The sequence below is a fragment of the Callithrix jacchus genome, chromosome 6 (assembly GCF_049354715.1).
Source record: "Callithrix jacchus isolate 240 chromosome 6, calJac240_pri, whole genome shotgun sequence".
Lineage (NCBI taxonomy): Eukaryota > Metazoa > Chordata > Mammalia > Primates > Cebidae > Callithrix > Callithrix jacchus.
Genome location: NC_133507.1, coordinates 23,629,628 through 23,648,575, shown reverse-complemented (window position 1 = coordinate 23,648,575; position 18,948 = coordinate 23,629,628). Strand labels below are relative to the sequence as shown.

Here is an 18,948-nt window from a genome sequence, read left to right as displayed (position 1 = left end):
TGTCGCTGCTTCCTAAGTGCCATACCTTATAGGAGAAGCTGGCCTCTTGTTCACAAAATATGAACCCAGTGCCTGTCATTCTAGCTCCATTCCTCTGAGTCTAAGGATTTTGCATCTCCATCTTTTAAATTATTTACATTGCTTGGGAGAGGTCATACTCTTAGTACATCATCACCAAACAGCAGCTTTAATTACCAAAAATTAATTAAGTCAACTGAGAGAAAGACTGGGACCCAGGCAGGCACTTGGGGGCAAGAGTGTCTGTAGAGACACACGCCTGCATGGGAGAGGTGAGGGCAGCAAAAGAAACATTCATGCGTATCAGTTCCTGCAGTGAGTATTGTTGTACCACTTGATTGCTGACACTGGGCCTGCCTTGGTGGTCCTGCTGCCTGGGGCATAGGGTACAGTGTGGGCTAGCCTGCCTTGTACAGGGGTTTTGAGGCAGAGTTGGAATTTGAGTCAAGTCTTTAAGGATTGGAGAGATTTTTTAGCCCTCATTTGAAAAATAATATGTGCTCGGTTTAGAACATTTGGGAACATTCAAAAAGAAATTCTTGTAATTCTCCCTAATGATGGACAGCTGAGATGGTTAGGCATAGGGAAGTGATCTTTTTAAAATGTCAATGTGATAGAATTTGAGGATAAGTGGTAAGAAAAGAACCATCAGCAACAAATAAAATGTTGGTCTGAGCACATCATTCTTCTCCAAATCCTCCTGCAGTCTTTTATCTTAGAGTCAAGGTCAGAGACCTAGCAATGGCCTGCCATCATCTGCCTCTCAGCCTCATCTCCTACTCCTTCTGCTTCAGGGCCTTTCTCTTCCTCCTTGCTCTTCCCTCTGCCTAAAACCTCTTCTCCTCCATATTCTCATGGCTTGCCCTCTCACTTAACTTCATAACTGAGAATATATTCACTCTTCTGATTTCATACGACAAGCCCTGGTTGAGAAAGATAATAAGTATGACTTTTACAAATCTGTGTCTGTATGTCTGTCTCCTTCCAGTAGATTATCAGCTCTACATGGGCAGGAGCTTAATCTGTTCTGTTCACTGTGGTATCTGTAGTGACTAGAACAAGGTCTAGTCATAGACCTTGTAATATTGAGACATAGTAATGGTGCTCAATATTATTGAATGAATAAAAGTGCATGCTTGCATATCTATGGTGTGTGTGCAGTGTGGAGATGGGGTAGCAAAGGGCAGTGTAGCTAGCAGCTGGAGTGTGAGAGAAGGAGTGTGGTTGGATGGAGGAGAGGAGGATGAAGAGGATGCTCTCAGCAGGAATGGAGGTTGGAGACGTGGTCCATTCTATTCCAGTCTCTATAGCCCCATCTCTTACTAGTGCTGTTCAGCAGGGAGGCAGTGAGTTGGTGCTGCAAGACAAGTGAGGGGCAGCTGCTGAAGTATAAAAACAATAGCCCTGGTCTTAGGCCTACGTTATGGAGGTTTTTGAAAGCCTAGCCTGAGGGTTGGACCAATGTAGTAGCCTGAAGGAAGAGTGTTTTTTTTTGAGATGGAGTTTCCCTCTTGTTGCCCAAGCTGGAGTGCAATGGTGTGATCTTGGTTCACTGCAACCTCCGCCCCCCAGGTTCAAGCAATTCTGTTGCCCCAGCCTCCTAAGTAGCTGGGATTACAGGCATGCGCCACCATGCCTGGCTAATTTTTTGTATTTTTAGTAGAGATGGGGTTTTGCCATGTTGGCCAGGCTGTTCTCAAACTCCTGAACTCAGGTGATCTACCCACCTCGGCCTCCTAAAGTGCTGGAATTACAGGCATGAGCCACCATGCCTGGCCCAGGAAGAGTTTTTGAGCAGGGTAAGTGACCTGATAAAAATGATATTTGGGCTGGGTGTGGTTGCTCACACTTGTAATCCCAGCATTTGGGAGGCCAAGATGGGTGGATCACCGGAGGCCAGGAGCTTGAGACCAGCCTGTCCAACATGGTGATACCCTGTTTCTACTAAAAATACAAAAATTAGCTGAGCATGGTGGCGGGTGCCTGTAATCCCAGCTACTTGGGAGGCTGAGGCAGAAGAATTGCTTGAACCTGGGAGGCAGAGGTTTCAGTGAGCCAGGATCGTGCCACTGCACTGCAGCCTAGGTGACAGAATGAGACTCCATCTCAAAAAAAAAAAGGTGTTTGGGAGGGATTAGTCTTAGAGAAACATGCAGGATGACCAAGTAGGGAGAGACCAGATGGGGCAAGGAAAGAGCAGGGATGGGGTTGGCAGACATGGAACAGAATAGGTGACATCAGTGAGACTAATGGTGGGATGCTCCCCAACTGCTGTGTGGTTGCCTTGACAAGGGCTTCCAGTGCTCCCAATGTGGTAGAGTTTAAAGTGCTGCCAGTGGTTTCCAATGAGTTTAGGAAGCGGTTGGGGTATAAGTAGGAGAAAGAAAAAGGAAAGGCCCTCCTCAGGTTCATCAGGTTGAGGGATCTGGGGGTAAGCAGGCGTTAATATCCCAGACTGCACCTTCACCTCACTAAGTGTAATCCCAGGAGAGGAGCCTGTTTTTTCTGGTCTGCAGAAAACTTCCTGAGTGTAGCTGTCAGTGCACGCAGGCTTTCTTCTGAATCTGCAGATAAGCTAAGGTGGCATCTGAAAGCCATTTGTTCCCTCACCTTTCAACTTCATTTTCTATTTCTGTATGTTTATTTCTCAGAACAAATTGTCTGATGAAAAAACCCATTGGAATGGATTGTCTAGAAATACTTACTTCTGGATGGTTTCTGTTTTATTAGGCTTCTATCCTGTTTTTAATAAGGGTTTTGCCAAGATGAGCTCAGTAGAGAAGTGTGTTTTCTGTAATCAACCAAATGGCTGCTGCTTTATGATCTTTTGGTATGTGTCATATTTTGAGATTTATGCTCCTGATGTGTTCATTTAGAATATACATCTGATGGTCTGCTCTGTGCCAGGCATTATTCTAGGCACTGAGAATGTAGCAAGGAAGAAAATAAGCACAAATCTTACTCTTATGGAGCTCATATTCTGGTATGTATGCATTTATAGATAACAAGTAAGATATAACTGATAATGAAAAGTATTACAGGAAAAGATAAAGCAGGGATGTTGGATGAGGGGTTTGGTGGGAGGCAGATTTTCTATTTTCAATTGAGAAGTCAGAGAAGTCTCATTGATTAAATGGCCTTTGAGCAGAGGTCTGAAGGAAGTGAGAGAGTGAGTCACGCAGATATCTGAGGAAAGAGCAGTCAGACTGGAGAGGACAAGTGCAAAAGCCCTTCAGGCCGGAGAGGGCTTAAGAAATCCATGGGGGAAGGTATGGGTTTTGGGGATCCTATGGTGGCTTAGTTTCTAGAATTTCTGGTTTAATTGGTCTGAGCTGGGGTCAGGCATTAGGATTGCTCCAGGGCTAAGAAGCACTGGTCTGAGGGTTAAATAAGCCTTATCCCCTGTATTAGGTGGAGATATTTGAATGGGTAACTGTTGAGTAGGAGACTTCAGCTATTCTGATGGGAAGGGCAACCAAAGGCCCTGTGACCTTTCCAGGAATAACAGGAATCTTCCACAGTAACGACAACTCTTCAGTTTATGTACCTTTTCTCATTTGATTACCTTACCTCTCTGGGCCTCAGTTTACTTGCTTGTAGAGTAAGTGGTTTAAATTTAATGGTTTACTGAATCTCTTTGGCTCTCATAGCCCTGAATCTTTCTAGTGTTGGAAGAAGCTCTAATCTAGAAGAGTGCTTAAGAACAAGATTGTCTAATCTTGGTCTTACAACATCTAAGGTGGGTCATCATTATGGCAAGGGCTATAGTGAATGTCTCAATACCAAATTGGAGGAAAACTTGTGCCCCATCCAGTAGCACCTTGGGAAGATGAGTGTGTTGGGAAATTTGAAATGTGAAAGCTGACCTGCTTGTTTGGAGTTCAAAGTACAAGGGCAGCTTGGTTCTTGGAGGCAGGCAGGAGCCTGAGTGCCATTCTTTCTTTCTTTATTTTTATTGTACTTTGGGTTTTGGGGTACATGTGCAGATCATGCAGGATTGTTACATAGGTATATACATGGCAATGTGGTTTGCTGCCTCCATTCCCCCGTCACCTATATCTGGCATTTCTCCCCATGTTATCCCTCCCTCTGAGTGCCATTCTTAGTTCACTCACTTCACCAGGAACTGGTGAGTTCCTGGTGAAGTAGGAAGAGTATGTTATACACTGTAAAATTCCTATGCATCCAAGCATGAGTGTGTGATTAGGGTGACCTCGGAGAAGCAGCCCGCCTGGAAGTGCAGCCTGAAGCTCAGGTTTGGTAGCTCCTCTCTTCAGCCAAGCTGCATGATTGCGCATGTGAGAGACTGTCCGGGTAATCCACAGAAGCTGGTGGCCAGAGGAACCAAGGTTAATCTGAAGTAAATAACCAGGTACACTCATTGGAGTGCCTCCCAATTTATTTACTATTGGATAGCAGTCCTAAGGCACCCCTTGGTCCCTGATCTCTAACTTTTGTCCTCATTTGGACAGCACAGTGTCTGCTTGTTAGTTTATGTTTTGAAATGTGAAAGTCCAAATAAGAAAAGGAAGAACTTCAGAAAAGTTTTCTCTAGTTTCTTTCCGTCGAATTGGGATAGTTGGTTTCTTTCCCTTCCCTTCTACATTTTTACATTACTCTTTAGGATCCAAACTGAATGTTGCTCTGTCAAAATCGAACAAAAATGAAGTCAAGTGAGGGAATGTAGGATTAGAGTGACAATGGGCAGAGCAAGAAATTCAGGGATGAGTCCTTTAATTAGGTCATTTGTGGGTAGATGTAGTTGATGGGCTGTTAACTGCTGTTTCTCAACACTAGTCAATGAAATCTGAATTTTAGGGGTGTAGTGACCAAGTATTAGTAGCTTCCAAAGTCCCCAAGGTGGTTCTCATGTTCAGCTACAGTTAAGGACCACCTAGGTTTTTTTTAAAAAAGGGTTCTGTCAGCTCTCCCCATTCCATGTCTCATTCTCATCGCCTGCTTGGTGCTGACCTCTTCCTACACTGCCATCTGCTCCTGCCATGATTTCTGCAGCTCACCTGCCCCACTGGCCCCTGCTTGGCCCTTTGCTTCTTCAGCTTCGGCAGGCACTGGAGGAGGAGTTGTGTGGAGGGTAAACTAAGCCCGGCTTTACTTGCCTTGTTTTTCTGGCCTCTCTCCATGCTTCTGGCCAGCTATCTCTGGGGCGCTCTGAAAACTTAGGAGGGACAGCTTGCTGGCCACTGAGGTTGGTGGCATAATACTCAGCAAACATGTATTTGCTATGTGAAAGGCAGTGTTGTAAGAGTTTTATAAATATTAACTCATTTGATCCCTGTAATAGCCCATTTTACATGTGGAAAAACAGACAGAGGTGAAGAATGTTGCCCTAGGTCACGCAGCTAGTAAGTAGTAGAACTATGATTTGAACCCAATAGAGTCTGTGCTCTGAACCACCAGCCTGTAATAGAGGGAGGGAGCAGACGTGGAGCTGGGAAAAGTTTTGTCTTTGACTGCATTTGTGGCCTGCTTGAATTTATGTTTGGAAATTTTTCTCAGGGTCTTACTTACACTTGAATTATTATTACTAGTTTTTTAAACTATCTTTCCTTACTCTAACATTTACCTTCAGACCCACTTAAAAAAACATTTTGTTTTTCTTCTTTCCTTAGGTGGTGTTTGGACTCTAGACCATGTGCCTAGGTAGAAGTTTTTCCTTTCTCCGCAGCTCTGCTCCCCTAGCAACGCTCGCCACACCCTTGTTTTGAGATCCTCTCTAAGGTATGATGTCTAGGTTGACCTGAGCTGGCCTTGAAAAGCCAAGAATTTGAACATGAGATTTTTTTATTCCCTGGATTTTTTTTTTTTTTTAATGATAAAATACATGTAACAGGAGTTACCATTTTTAAGTGTAGCTCAGTGGTATTAAATACATTTACAATTGTGCAAGCATCACCATTGTCCATCTCCAGAATCTGACATCTCATTCTGAAACTTGGACCTATTGAACAGTAATGCCCTCTCTTGTTCCCACTAACCGCTGGCAACCACACTTCTACTTCTTGTCTCTATGAATTTGCCTCCTCTAGGGACCTCATGTAAGTGGAATAATTCAATATTTGTCGTTTATATCTGGCTTATTTCACTTAGGATAATGTCACAAGGTTCCTTTGTGCACATGTTGTAGCAGTGTCAGAATTACCTTCCTTTTTAAAGCTGAGTGATATTCCATTGTATGTATATACCACATTTTGTTTATCCTTTCATCTGTTGATAGATACTTGGGTTGCTTCCACCTTTGGACGTTATGAATAATGCTGCCATGAACATGGGTGTGCAAGTATCTTGTGCCCCCCTGCCTTTAATTCTTTTGAGTAAATACTCAGAAGTGGAATTGCTGGATCATATGGTAATTTTGTTTACTTTTTTAAGGAACTGCCAACTGCTTTCTGTAGCAGCTTCACCATTTTACATTCCCACCAGTGGTGCATAAGGAATCTGATTCTCCACATCCTCACTGGCACTTGTTATTATTCTTTTATTTTATTTTTGAGACGGAGTCTTGCTCTGTTGCCAGGCTGGAGTGCAGTGGTGTGATCTTGGGTCACTGCAACTTCTGCCTCCCAGGTTCAAGTGATTCTCCTGCCTCAGCCTCCTGAGTAGCTGGGACTACAGGCGTGCACCACATGCTCAGCTAATTTTTTTATTTTTAGTAGAGACGGGGCTTCACCATGTTGGCCAGGATGGTCTCCATCTCTTGACCTGTGATCTGCCTGCCTCAGCCTCCCAAAATGCTGGGATTTACAGGTGTGAGCCACTGCGCCCGGCCTTGTTTTGTTTTTAAATAATAGCCTTCCTGATGAGTGTGTGATCTTGGTGTATCTTAGTTGGACCCATAGAATCTACTAGCCAAAGGGTGGGTCTCTATTGTGCTGAAATGTACAAATATAGAAAAAAATAATATGATAAACCTCTGTACTCACTCAGATTCAATAGTTATCAAGTTATCAATTCATGGTCAATTTTTTTGTTTTTTTTATTTTATTTCTTTTTTTGAGACAGTGTCTCACTCTGTTACCCAATCAGGAGTGCAGTGGCATGATCAAGGCTCACTGCAGCCTTTACCTCCTGGGCCCAAGCAATCCTCCCACATCAGCCTCCCAAGTACCTGGAACTACCAGCACATACCACCATGCCTGGCTATGTGGTCCATCTTGTTTCATTGATGTATTTCCTCCTTGCTCTCTTTTTCTTGCCCTGTTTTATTTTGAGGCCAATTCCAGATGTCACATTATTTTATCTGTAGACATTTCACTATGTGGAGGCTTTTAATAGTCCATTTGTCTGATCGTTGAAAGGTACATAGGGACATGTTATTCCCTATCATTCCCTTGGATCACCAGGGACGTACAGTAGGCACATACAGAAGGCCTGGATATTGGGTCTGTTGCTGTGCTGGGTTGTTGGTGAAAGGCTGCTTTGGCTGGGGCCCTACTTTCCTGCTGAAAGCTGGCTTCCTTCATGTCTGAACACTCATGGTGAAAGAGAACCCCCAGATCTGTGTTGAGAGGGAAAGGAGAGAAGAGGGAGGAAGAGAGGTATGAGGGAGTGAGCAGGAGCTGGGGAGGAAGAGAGACATGAGAGAGAGAGAGCGGGAGCTGGAGAGGCAATGGTAGTGGGGTGGAGGGGAGAAAGAGAGAAGAGATGGGGGAATAGAATATATATAGAGAAAGTGTAGTGTACCATGGAAGAAGGAATGGGGGAGAGAGGATGAGAAAGAGAAGAGGGGGTATGAGTGTGTGCATGTGTGTAAGAAAAGGGGACTAAGAACAGAGCACCTGGGAGGGAAACTTTACCAGCCCTTTGACTCACCAGCTCCTAAACTCAGGCAACCGTAGAGATGCCTCTCAGAGTAATAGCATGCTCCTTGTGCCCCTCCAGACTGTCAGTTTAGGAAGCTTTGGAACTGTGGGTTGTCTGCGGTGGATGAGACTGGTGGCATCCTCAAAGCCACCAAACACAGAGGTACTAGAAGTGGAGAATGAGTGATCTTGTGGAATGGCCACTTTCTGTTTTCTAGGGTCCTTTGCCTCGGGAGTCGAGGCTTGGTTCGCAGCAGGTCTGAGGCTGCTGGCTTCTTGCTTAAATTTAGGCATCCCCACTACCAAGGGATGATGCAAAGTTCACTGGGAGGAACATACCAGCATGGTGTGTGAACAAGAGGAGTCCTGTCCCCCTTTTTCTCAAATCTCTAGGTCCTGTTTCCTTCTAACAAAGTGTGGTGCCGGGTTATTGCTGAGATCTGTTTGCAAATAAGGAAAGGTAAAAGGGGTACAGTTTACAAAATATCAGTTTTTGTCGAAATCCTCAGCTCTGTGTAAACTGCGTTTGCTGTCTGTGCCTGGTTTCTTCTTGTCCCAGTCAGTTTTATGGTCTTGTATAATCCCAGCTACCTCTAGTTCTTTTTCCACCTTTTAAAAAATATAGCAGCTTTATTGAGATGTAATTCACATGCCATACAATTTACCCATTTAAAGTGTATAGTACATTGGTATTTCAGTTTGTTTACAGAGTTGTATTTTCTTTTTATTTTATTTTATTTTTCTTTTCTTTTTGAAGACAGAGTTTTGCTGTGTCCCCCATCCTGGAGTGCAGTGGTGCAATCCTAGCTCACTGCAGCCTCAACCTCCCAGGTTCAAGCAATCCTCCTACCTCAGCCTCTTGAGTAGCTGGGACTACAGGCATGTGCCACCATGCCCAGCTAATTTTAATTTTAATTTTATTTTATTTTTTATAGTGATATGGGGTGTGGCCATGTTGCCCAGCTGGTATTGAAGTCCCAGTCTCAAATGATCTACCTGCCTCAGCCTCATACCTGGGATTATAGGTGCGAGCCACAGTGTCTGGCCAGTATCATTTCTTTCTCTCTCTCTCTTTTTTTTTTTTTTGAAACAGTCTTGCTCTGTTGCCCAGGCTGGAGGCTGGAGTGCAGTGGTATGATCCCAGCTCACTACAACCTCTGCCTCCTGGGTTCAAGCAATTCTCCTACCTTAGCCTCCTGAGTAGCTGGGATTACAGGCATGCACCACCACACCTGGCTAATTTTTGTATTTTTAGTAGAGACAGTGTTTTATCATATTTCCCAGGCTGGTCTCGAACTCCTGACTTTAAGTGATCCACCTGCTTTAGCCTCCCAAAGTGCTGGGATTACAGGCGTGAGCCACCCTGCCCAGTCTTCTGTGTCTCCTTTTCTTAAGACTCAGGCCCTTCCTGGGCCTACCTCTTCCCTATGGTTATCAGAGCTAGCCTTTTCCTTCCTCTGGTGTCACACTGATCCCATCCTCAAAACAAACGACCTTATCATGGGACAAAGGGCAGTAGGCACTCCCCACTGATAAAATATTTAATTTAATCAGCCATTACAGGGACCCAGGATTTATAGACAGGGTACTTCAGGTAGACCCCTTCCCACTGATGAGGTCCGATCACCACTGAAGGTCTAAAATTTTAAAAAGTAAAACAAAAAGTTGCATATTTGCAAAACGTTTGATTCGTAATAAACCCACTTGGGAATCTGTGACTATCTTGAATAATCTTAATCCTGGACAAATGAGCTTGTCAGGTTGTTCCTCCTTTGTGTTTTTTTTGTTTGTTTTTTGTTTTTTTTGAGACTGAGTCTCCCTCTGTTGCCCTGGCTGGAGTGCAATGGCACAATCTCTGCTCACTGCAACCTCTACTTCCTGGTTCAAGTGATTCTCCTGCCTCAGCCTCCTGAGTAGCTGGAATTACAGGTGCCCACCACATGCCTGGCTAATTTTCTTTTTTGAGACAAAGTCTCGCTCTGTTGCCAGGCTGGAGTGCAGTAGTGTGATCTCGGCTCACTGCAACCTCTGCCTCCTGGGATCAAGCAATTCTCCTGCCTCAGTCTTCACATAGCTGGGATACAGGCATGCACCACCATGCCCAGATAATCTTTGTATTTTAGTAGAGGTAAGGTTTCACTGTGTTGGCCAGGATGGTGTTGATCTCCTGACATCGTGATCTGCCTGCCTTGGCCTCCCAAAGTGCTAGGATTACAGGCGTGAGCCACTGCACCCAGCCCTAATTTTCATATTTTTAGTTGAGCTGGGGTTTCACCATGTTGGTCAGGCTGGCCTCGAACTCCTGACCTCAGGTGATCAGCCCATTTTGGCCTCCCATAGTGCCAGGATTATAGGCATGAGCCACTGTGCCTGGCCATTTACTCCTTTCTAATGGTGGATTACCTTCCTGTAAACACACTGGAATTTACGAAAATACAATGAGGTGATGAACAATCATATAATATATACTGGGTGGTGATAAGTGCTGGGAAGAAAATAAAGCAGTGTAAAGGGATAAAGATTGTTGGTGGAAGCAAGGAGATCAGTTAGCAGGCTTTTGTGGGAATACAGGAGAGATATCATGGTAGAGGTGGTGAGAAATGGCTGGACTTGAATATATTTTGAAGGTTGAGTTGACAGGATTTGCTTGTGGATTGGATGAAGAGTGTGAAAGAAAGAGAGGTTTAGGCCTAAGCAGGTGAAAGAATGGCATTGTCATTTACTGAAATGGGGAAGGCTGTAGGAGGAAATTGAGCTAGATTTCAGACATAGTAGATCTCAGGTGCCTATTAGATATCCAAGTAGAGATCCAAATCTAGAAATAACAGAAATTTAGTGAGTGCCTATTGAGGGGCTGATAAAATTGTGAGAAAGAGAAGATTTTACTGCAATGTTCAGTAAACTACAGTAAAGGTAGAAAACTTTGATGTGAGGAAGAATAAATAAAGCAAAAGTGAGCGCAAGGGACGGTGAGGTGACTTCTGTAGGAATTCTGTGCCTTTGATGAGCCTCAGTGGTGCCCACAGATGTTTCCAGTGGATTTGGTGTGTGTAGGTGCTCAAGAGTAGGGTCTGGGCCTTCAGCTTTGTGCCCTCAGTGCCAGTCATAAGTCTTAGCATTTGGTGACTGTTGCCCTCTCTGAACCTCCATTCTCCATGTATTAAAAAATGAAGAGTTTGCACTAGACTAGTGCACTAGAATCAACAGGGAAGCTTTAAAACAAACAAACAAACAAACAAACAAACAAACAAACAAACAAACCCAAAGCAGGGATCCATCCCAGACCTATTGAATCAGAATTTTCATGGTGGAGCCTGGGTATCTGTATTTTTTTTTAGTATATTTTTTCTCTTTTTTTTTTTTTCCTGCCCTTACGAATGCATTAATGCCATTAGGGTATCTGTATTTTTAAGTCATTCTCCATGTTACTCTTTTGCAGTCTATCTAGCAGCAGCCTGCAGAAAGGCATTTGGAAGCCCCTGGACCACATAATTTCTAAGGGCCTCTTCAGCTTTAACATCTTATGAGTCTTGTTAGAATGCTTGGAATATAATTCTGTCTTGGAATCTTTGGTTGTCGGGAAAAGGCATGGCAGGGGGAGAGGAAAAGCTGTCTCTGAGTGAAGGGCACCTTGCACAGGGCAAGCAGGGGCAGGTACATCAGCCAGGGGGTTGGAGAGTTGTCCAGGAATGGTTCTGGGAGCAGTGGGAGCAGTGATAACTCACCTGCCATGGGGAGCCAGGCGTGTTAGGTCATGGAAATAGAGGGGAAAGACATGACCTCAACTCAGGAGAGGCTCACATACTGATGGGAAGGACTGATGAGAAAATGCATGATTCCAGCCCCTGTGAGAAGTGCTGCCATAGAAGAAGAGAGGCCCGGGTGTCAGGAGCAGGAGGAGGGCAGAGGACTGGAGTTGCAGTGCTTAGAGAAGGCATCAGAAGGAGGGGCCTGGAGCAGAAGCTCAGAGATGAGGAAGTCTCAGACAGGTTCGTGTGTGGGGCCAGGGTGGGTTGGGGCATCAGGTATTCTTCTTGCACAGAGGCCTGAGAAAGTGTGAGAGAACCATTACTGGGGTCAGAATGAAAGGTACCCTGGGAAGTGGCTGGAGGTGGGCAGAGACCACATTGGAATGCATCCTCCATGTGAGGCTGATGGGTTTGAGCTCTAGCCCAAACAACGTGGAGATTTTGAACAAGGACATCTTGGATGTATGTTTCACAGCAGATTTTATGACAACATGTGCATTAGCAGGGCTACACTAAGTGGAGGAAAGACAAGTAAAAAACTTGTCTTTTTTTGGCCTGAGTCCACTGGGGCAGCTGTTTCTTATGCACTGCTGAGAATCTCTGTGGGCCATTTTTTGCTATTGACTTGAATAGCAGGTACCTCATGAAATGAAACATTGGTCATTGCATATGTTTGAAACATCTGAGACTTGGAGTCACGTAGACCTATAAGCAACCCTCAGATATGTATTCAAGAGGCCAGTGATATGTATATGCTTGGGAGTCTGCTTGTCCACCTTAGCAGTTAATTTTTATTTAGAAATCCGTAAGTTCTAGATTAATTTGCCCAACCATTGCAGCCTGGCCTATTCAAGGACTCAAGAGATCCTTAAAGTTAGTTTAATTTTACATACTAAACCAATGCCTGCCTGAAGTCTTCACACAAGTAATTATTGATAGCATAGGAGTGAAAGCCAATTCTTTGCGGTCACAATTCCTTATTCCTTTAACTCTACCATTCCCAATCTGGGGCTTTGTTCTGGGTCCAGGAACATGAAGCTCTTTTTTCTGTTTCCTCTGATCCTACTGAAGTTGCCCTGAGTTCCCTTCTCCATCCGAGTGTCTCTCTGATTCATGTTCCTGCCCAAGTTCAGGCAGGGGCTCCTCACCTCTTGGGAGCAGCAGCTTACTCTTGAGCTTGTTTGCTCATTCTGACTTTCCCCTTGTCTGCTTCCATTCCTGGTACAACATAGGGAGACCCTGTCACTACAAAAATAAAAAAACTGGCTGGGCATGGTGGTGCATGCCTGCAGTCCCAACTATTCAGGAGCCTGAGGTGAGAGGATCACTTGAGCCCAGGAGGTGGAGGCTGAAGTGCACTATGATCACACCATTGCACTCCAGCCTGGGCGACAGAGTGAGACCCTTTCTCAGAGCAAACAAACAAATAAATAAAAACTCTCAATAATTATAAGCAATAATGCAACACAGATAACATCAGTCTGTTTAAGCTATAGTCAGTAACGTGGGAAAGCAGGGTGGTAAAACATCCATCCATCCTTCCTTCCAGTCCTAATGCAAAGAACAATGGCAAATTCAAGAAAACTTTGTTTTTTTTTGTCTCACAGTTCAATGTTCTTTGAATCATGCTGCCTGACACTCTCATTTTATAAATCCGTAACATTTTATTTGCTTTCTTGTCTTATTAAACAGAATATATTGACTAGAGATCAGATTTTCCTTAATGCTTTTAGGAGTGCCTCTGCCGCCTCAATGTCCTGTTACTGAACTTTTGTTAATCACTGTTTCTGAACTTAGCGTTGCTGAGGTAACAGATGACAAAGTGTAATGTTATTTGAAATGTGAAGGCTTTGATGCAGAGGGGGAAAAAAGCTTATGTGTTCAGTGTTAAGTCCTTGTTCTTAGTTTCTCAGAGCCTTTTTTAGTTTTAGATTTGAATATGTGAATGTTACTACATTTATGTATATGTTTTACTGGTGATAATTCAGGATATTTTCTGACTACAGATAAAATCATCTTTCGTCTACATCTTTTATTTCTTTTTTTAACAAGTCACCACCCACCAGGCGTTTAATTCTCCTAATCAGAAGGTTAGTTCAGAGAGGGGCCCAGCCTTGTCCCCATCCAGGGGTGAAGATCTACAGAGCACCCTGGGAATGTCCAAGCCTAATACATCTTTTATTTCAAACTTCAAAATACTGCCCTCTTCTCTCTAGTATTATGAGGTTTGATGAACAAACTAATAATATAGTTATACTTTCCCCTTCCCCCTAAATTTTCATCTCACCAGAAAAAAAAAATAGAGCTCTAGTTTTTAGGCTCTCATTAGAAAGCCCTTTCATTTACTTTATAACTTTAATCTCATTTCTCAGGACCTCTTCCAACTCTGGTATGTTTTTCTTGGTGTATAGGGAACCAAAACTGCACAGTATATGTAGCTGTGGACGCAGAGTGGTTTTGAATAAGGACAGGGTCACAAGTTCTAATTTGCTTGGAGTGTTCTTTCTGATAATGCCCAGCATTTTCTGGGCCTTTTGTGATGAAACATGCAATGTGTTATCTTAAAGGACCAGTCTAAGCTGACTGAACAGTGTAGCTTAGAATCCATTATTCTAAAAGTATAATTGGTGTTGCTTTTCCCTAAATGTTCCTTCACATTTGCCTTCACTGATGGTCACTTGCTATAATTTTGCCTAGTTATACAGCCTCATGAGAACTTGTCTTTTAATTTTGCATTTTAATTAAGAGCAGCTTTATGACCATTTGTAAACTTGAAGGCTTTGCTTTATTGGTTCTACAAATATTTATTGAATACCTAATGGAGAATGCAGTGACAAATGAGATAGATAAGCCTCTTCCTTCATGAAGCTTACAGCCTAACATTCTTCTTCTAGATTATTGGGTCCCAAAGCATTTATGAGTTATTTATAATTATGAAGACTTCTGTTTTGAAATAAATTTTTCATGAGTCCTTATTCAGTAGTGGTGTGTCTAATGACTGGTTCTTGAGAACACACATTTGGATGTGAAGCTGGGTTCCCTTATGGGTTAGAAACCACCATTCTAGGTAAAGCTCTAGTCCAAAACTAGTCAATGGGCTAATAACTTCACTGTTTATATTTACCCATAAATGAGAATTACATGAAGACATACATACAGATACACACAGACAACAAACATTCACCCAAGTTTTATGGAAGTTATTTTAATTCTGTTTTTGTTTTTGTTGTTATTTTGTTCGTTTTTTCTTTTTTTTTGGTGGGATTTTAGCATTTAGTCTGTAGAAATTCTGTCTACTAGTTCTGCCATAGTTATATATAATCATACTGTACTTTGTTTTTTGAGACAGAGTCCTCACTCTGTTGCTCGGGCTGGAGCGCAGTGGTACAGTCTCAGCTCACTGTAACCTCCCCCTCCCGGGTTCAAGCACTTCTCCTGCCACAGCCTCCCAAGTAACTGAGATAATAGGCATGTGCCACCATGCCTGGCTAATTTTTGTATTTTTAATAGAGACAGGGTTTTGCCATGTTGGTCAGGCTGGTCTTGAACTCCTGACCTCAGGTGATGCACCTGCCTTAGCCTCCCAAAGTGTTGGGATTATAGGCATGAGCACTGTGCCCGGCCACTGTGTTTTTGTTTGTTTTTTCCCAAGAGAGGGTCTTGCTCTGTCGCCCAGGCTGGAGTGCAATGGCACAATCTTGACTCACTGCAACCTCTGCCTCCTGGGTTCAAGTGATTCTCTTGCCTCAACCTGTCAAGTAGCTGAGACTACAGGAGCACCCGACCACATTCAGCTAATTTATATATAAAGAGATGGGTTTCACCATGTTGGCCAGGTTGGTCTTGAATTCCTGACCTCAAGCCTGCCTTGACCTCCCAAAGTGTGGGGATTATAGTCAAGAGCCACTGCACCCAGCCAGTCATACTGTTTTTGTTTTTTGTGGTTTTTTTTTTTTTTTGAGACAGAGTCTTGCTCTGTCACCCAGGCTGGAGTGCAGTGACGTGGTCTCAGCTCACTGCAACCTCCACCTCCCAGATTCAAGAGTTTCTTCTGTATCAGCCTCCTGAGTAGCTGGGATTACAGGTGTGCACCACCATGCCCAGCTAATTTTTGTATTTTTAGTGAAGATGGGGTTTCGCTATGTTGACCAGACTTCAAGAGATCTGCCCACCTTGGCCTCCCAAAGAGCTGGGATTATAGGCATGAGAATATATATTTTTTTATACCCTCAATAATTCTAATAGGGTGATTAGGCATGCCTGGGGATCTTTCAAAACTAAGAGGCTCCTTACCCACATCTAGTTGATACGTTTACTTAAATGTTTGGTAAAATTTCCTGGGCACATTAGTAGACCCTGTAATAAATAATAGGAATTTATGTTTGTCTTTAAAAAATATTTCCAGATCTTCCCTAGGTAGAAACTTATTCTGAGAGAGGTTATAGTGGTCAATCTGCCAGTCTTGGAGTTGTTCTTTACCCACAAAGGGGCTGTTCATATTGTTGCATAATTCTACTTTGTCTCCTTTGAGTGAAATTTACTCCCAGGCTAGGCCACTGAACCAGTGATCCTGCCTTGCCTGTTGATTAGGCCACTCTAGATCACTCAATGAGCTCACCAGGTCTGGATCTGTCTAGCTCGTTCAGATGCTTCAGTGTGAGCCACTGCCAAAGGCTCTGTAGGCCAGGCCATGGTTCCTGGGCTGGTGTTCATGGATGTGGCTCTGGTCCCTGAGTGACTGCCCCCATGCAAGGTAGGCAGCTGCCTGTGGTTTGCTCTTCTCAATTTTGGCTTGCTGCTTTTGACAGGTTACAGACACTGGTGTATGCTGAAGCTCTTTATTTTGACTATACCTTTTATTTTAAGTAAGTTACTCTTTTGATTTTCTAGCTAGCATTCCCCTGATGAGTCATGCCAGATTTGCTTCAAGAATTTTATATTAATGATTTTGGCTGGATGCAGTGGCTCACGCCTGTAATCCCAGTACTTTGGGAGGCTGAGGTGGGTGGATCACATGAGGCCAGGAGTTTGAGACCAGCTTGGCCAACATGGGGAAACCCCATCTCTACTAAAGATTAAAAAAAAGTAGCCAGGTGTGATGGTACACATCTGCAATCAGCTACTCAGGAGGCTGAGGCACTGGAATTGCTTGAACCTGGGAGGGGGAGGTTGCAGTGAGCCAAGATCGTGCCTCTGCATTCCAGCCTGGGTGACCAGAACAAGACTCTGTTTAATAAAAAAAAAAAAGAATGTTACATTATTTTTAGAGTCTTTTGTAAGAAGCTCCTCAAACTTTTTGGCCTGCCTAGATCCTTCTTTATATATATATAATAAAATAAATATATATATTAAATATATATATTAATTTATTATATATAATAAATATATAAAAATATAATTTAAAATTTTTACATAAAATAAATTAATATATATATTTATTATATATATTATATAATATATATAAATATATATTTATTATATATATTATATAATATATATAAATATATATTTATTATATATATTTATATATAATAATATATATATATTAAAATATAATTTAAAATTTTTTTACATAAAAAAAAAAAGAGGGGCTGCGCCTGGTTACTCACACCTGTAATCCAAGCACTTTGGGGGGCTGAGATGGGTGGATCACTTGAGGTCAGGAGTTTGAGACTAGCCTGGACAACATGGCGAAATCCCGTCCCTACTAAAAATACAAAAATTAGTCTGACATAGTGGCTTGTGCTTTTTGTCCCAACTGCTTGGGAGGCTGAGGCAGGAGAATTGTTCGAACCTCAGAGGCGGAGATTGCAGTGAGCTGAGATCATGCCACTGCACTCTAGCCTGGGCAACAGAGTGAGACTCCGTCTCAAAAAAAGAAAAGAAAAAAAGAGTTGGGGTCTCACTATGTTGCCTAGGCTGGTCTTGAACCCTAGGCTCAAGTGATCATCCCACCTTAGCCTTTCACCAAAGTTCGAAAAACATAATTTAATAAAGTTACATAAGCAACACAATTTGAAACAAATAGTTTGAATAATTTTAAAATGAAGATAAAAGGGAAAATAATTTCATCTGTTGAGATACTTCTAACATTTGAAATACTCTTCTAACCTAACTCCATTCTGGAGTATATTTTCTAATCTGTCCATTTGTGTTTCTTGTTTTAATTGTCTGCTCTTCACCCTCATTTTCCTAATGGGTTGCTTATCTTTTACTTATTAGAAGGGCTTTTTTTTTTTTTTTTTTCGGTTTTAAGGAGCCGAGAGTTTAGTAGTCAAGAAGGAAGGGAGAAGACAGAAGGAAGATGCTCCCTTGTACAGAGACAGAGGATTCAGGGGCTCCAAAGCCAAAAGAGGAGGTCCCCCTGTAAGGGCTTTTTATATCTTAATTAAGATATTAATGATAATAACTGTATGTTGCAAATATTCCTTTTGATTTGTTGTTTGCCTTTTAACTTTGTGCTGGCAGGTTTTGATAAACAGAACTTTTTTATTGGTTGTCTTTTTCTTTACAGTTTCTTCTTTTGCTTTTATAATAGGATACATTTTGATTAATTTCTATCTAAGAACAATGTGATGCTTTAGAGCAAGGTTCAAGTAAATATAAGCATGTAGGTGCACGATGGAGTACCTTATTCACAGTTACTGATGGCTGCTGTGTTTGTTTTTTCTTACTGGGGCTAAATAGAAAACAGGATGTCATCTTTGGCTTTTAAAGGCTTTCAGCTTTGGCGTTTAAAACATTTATTACTATTATTATTATTAATGTGTTTTATTCTTTTAAAAATAGAGACAGAGTCTCACTATGTTGCCCAAGCTAGTCTCGAACTCCTGGGCTCAAGTGATCCTCCTCCTTTGGCCTCACAGAGTGCTAAGATTACAGGTGTGAGCTACTGTGCCCGACCTAAAATCTCTATAAAAGCTTTTTTCTGCTGCTAATATTGAGCTGTCACACCATTTACTAGCTCTGATTTTCCAGCAAAAGATATTTACTTTACCTCTGATCATTCTCTGTCAATTCCTGAGATTCTCTGTGAGGAGAGCTTTACTTCTGATGTAATCTTTCTCTGCTTCAAGCCTCTGCAACTTCATATTAGACTATAGCAGGCTCCCAGCTAATCCTTATACACACAATCAACTTCTTCTTCTCTTCTCTCACTTACTTTTTCCAGCTCCTTAATGAGACTTGGGATATCTATTCTGCCCTTTCCCCTCGATCTTTTTTTCCTAGACTCTTTTTTTTTTTTTTTTTTGAGATGGAGTCTTGCTCCATTGCCTAGGCTGGAGTGCAGTGGCTGGAGTGCAGTGATGAAATGTCGGCTCACTGCAACCTCATCTTCCTGGATTCAAGTGATTCTCCTG

General features: G+C 42.6%; 1 protein-coding gene across 6 annotated transcripts in view; it reads left to right on the top strand.

Moving 5' to 3' along the window:
• ZNF592 (zinc finger protein 592) overlaps positions 1–18,948 on the top strand; it is a 52,402-nt gene that overhangs the window by 9,944 nt on the left and 23,510 nt on the right. For 4 of the 6 annotated variants that reach the window (XM_008998461.5, XM_017973314.4, XM_035303914.3 and 1 more), the window contains one exon: positions 5,649–5,757. The exons of 1 other annotated variant lie outside the window; for it this stretch is intronic. The gene's annotated coding sequence lies outside the window, so the exon portion shown is untranslated. Of the gene's footprint in view, positions 1–5,648; positions 6,075–18,948 lie in introns of all 6 variants that reach the window. One more of the 6 variants, XM_078326865.1, reaches the window with a different exon arrangement.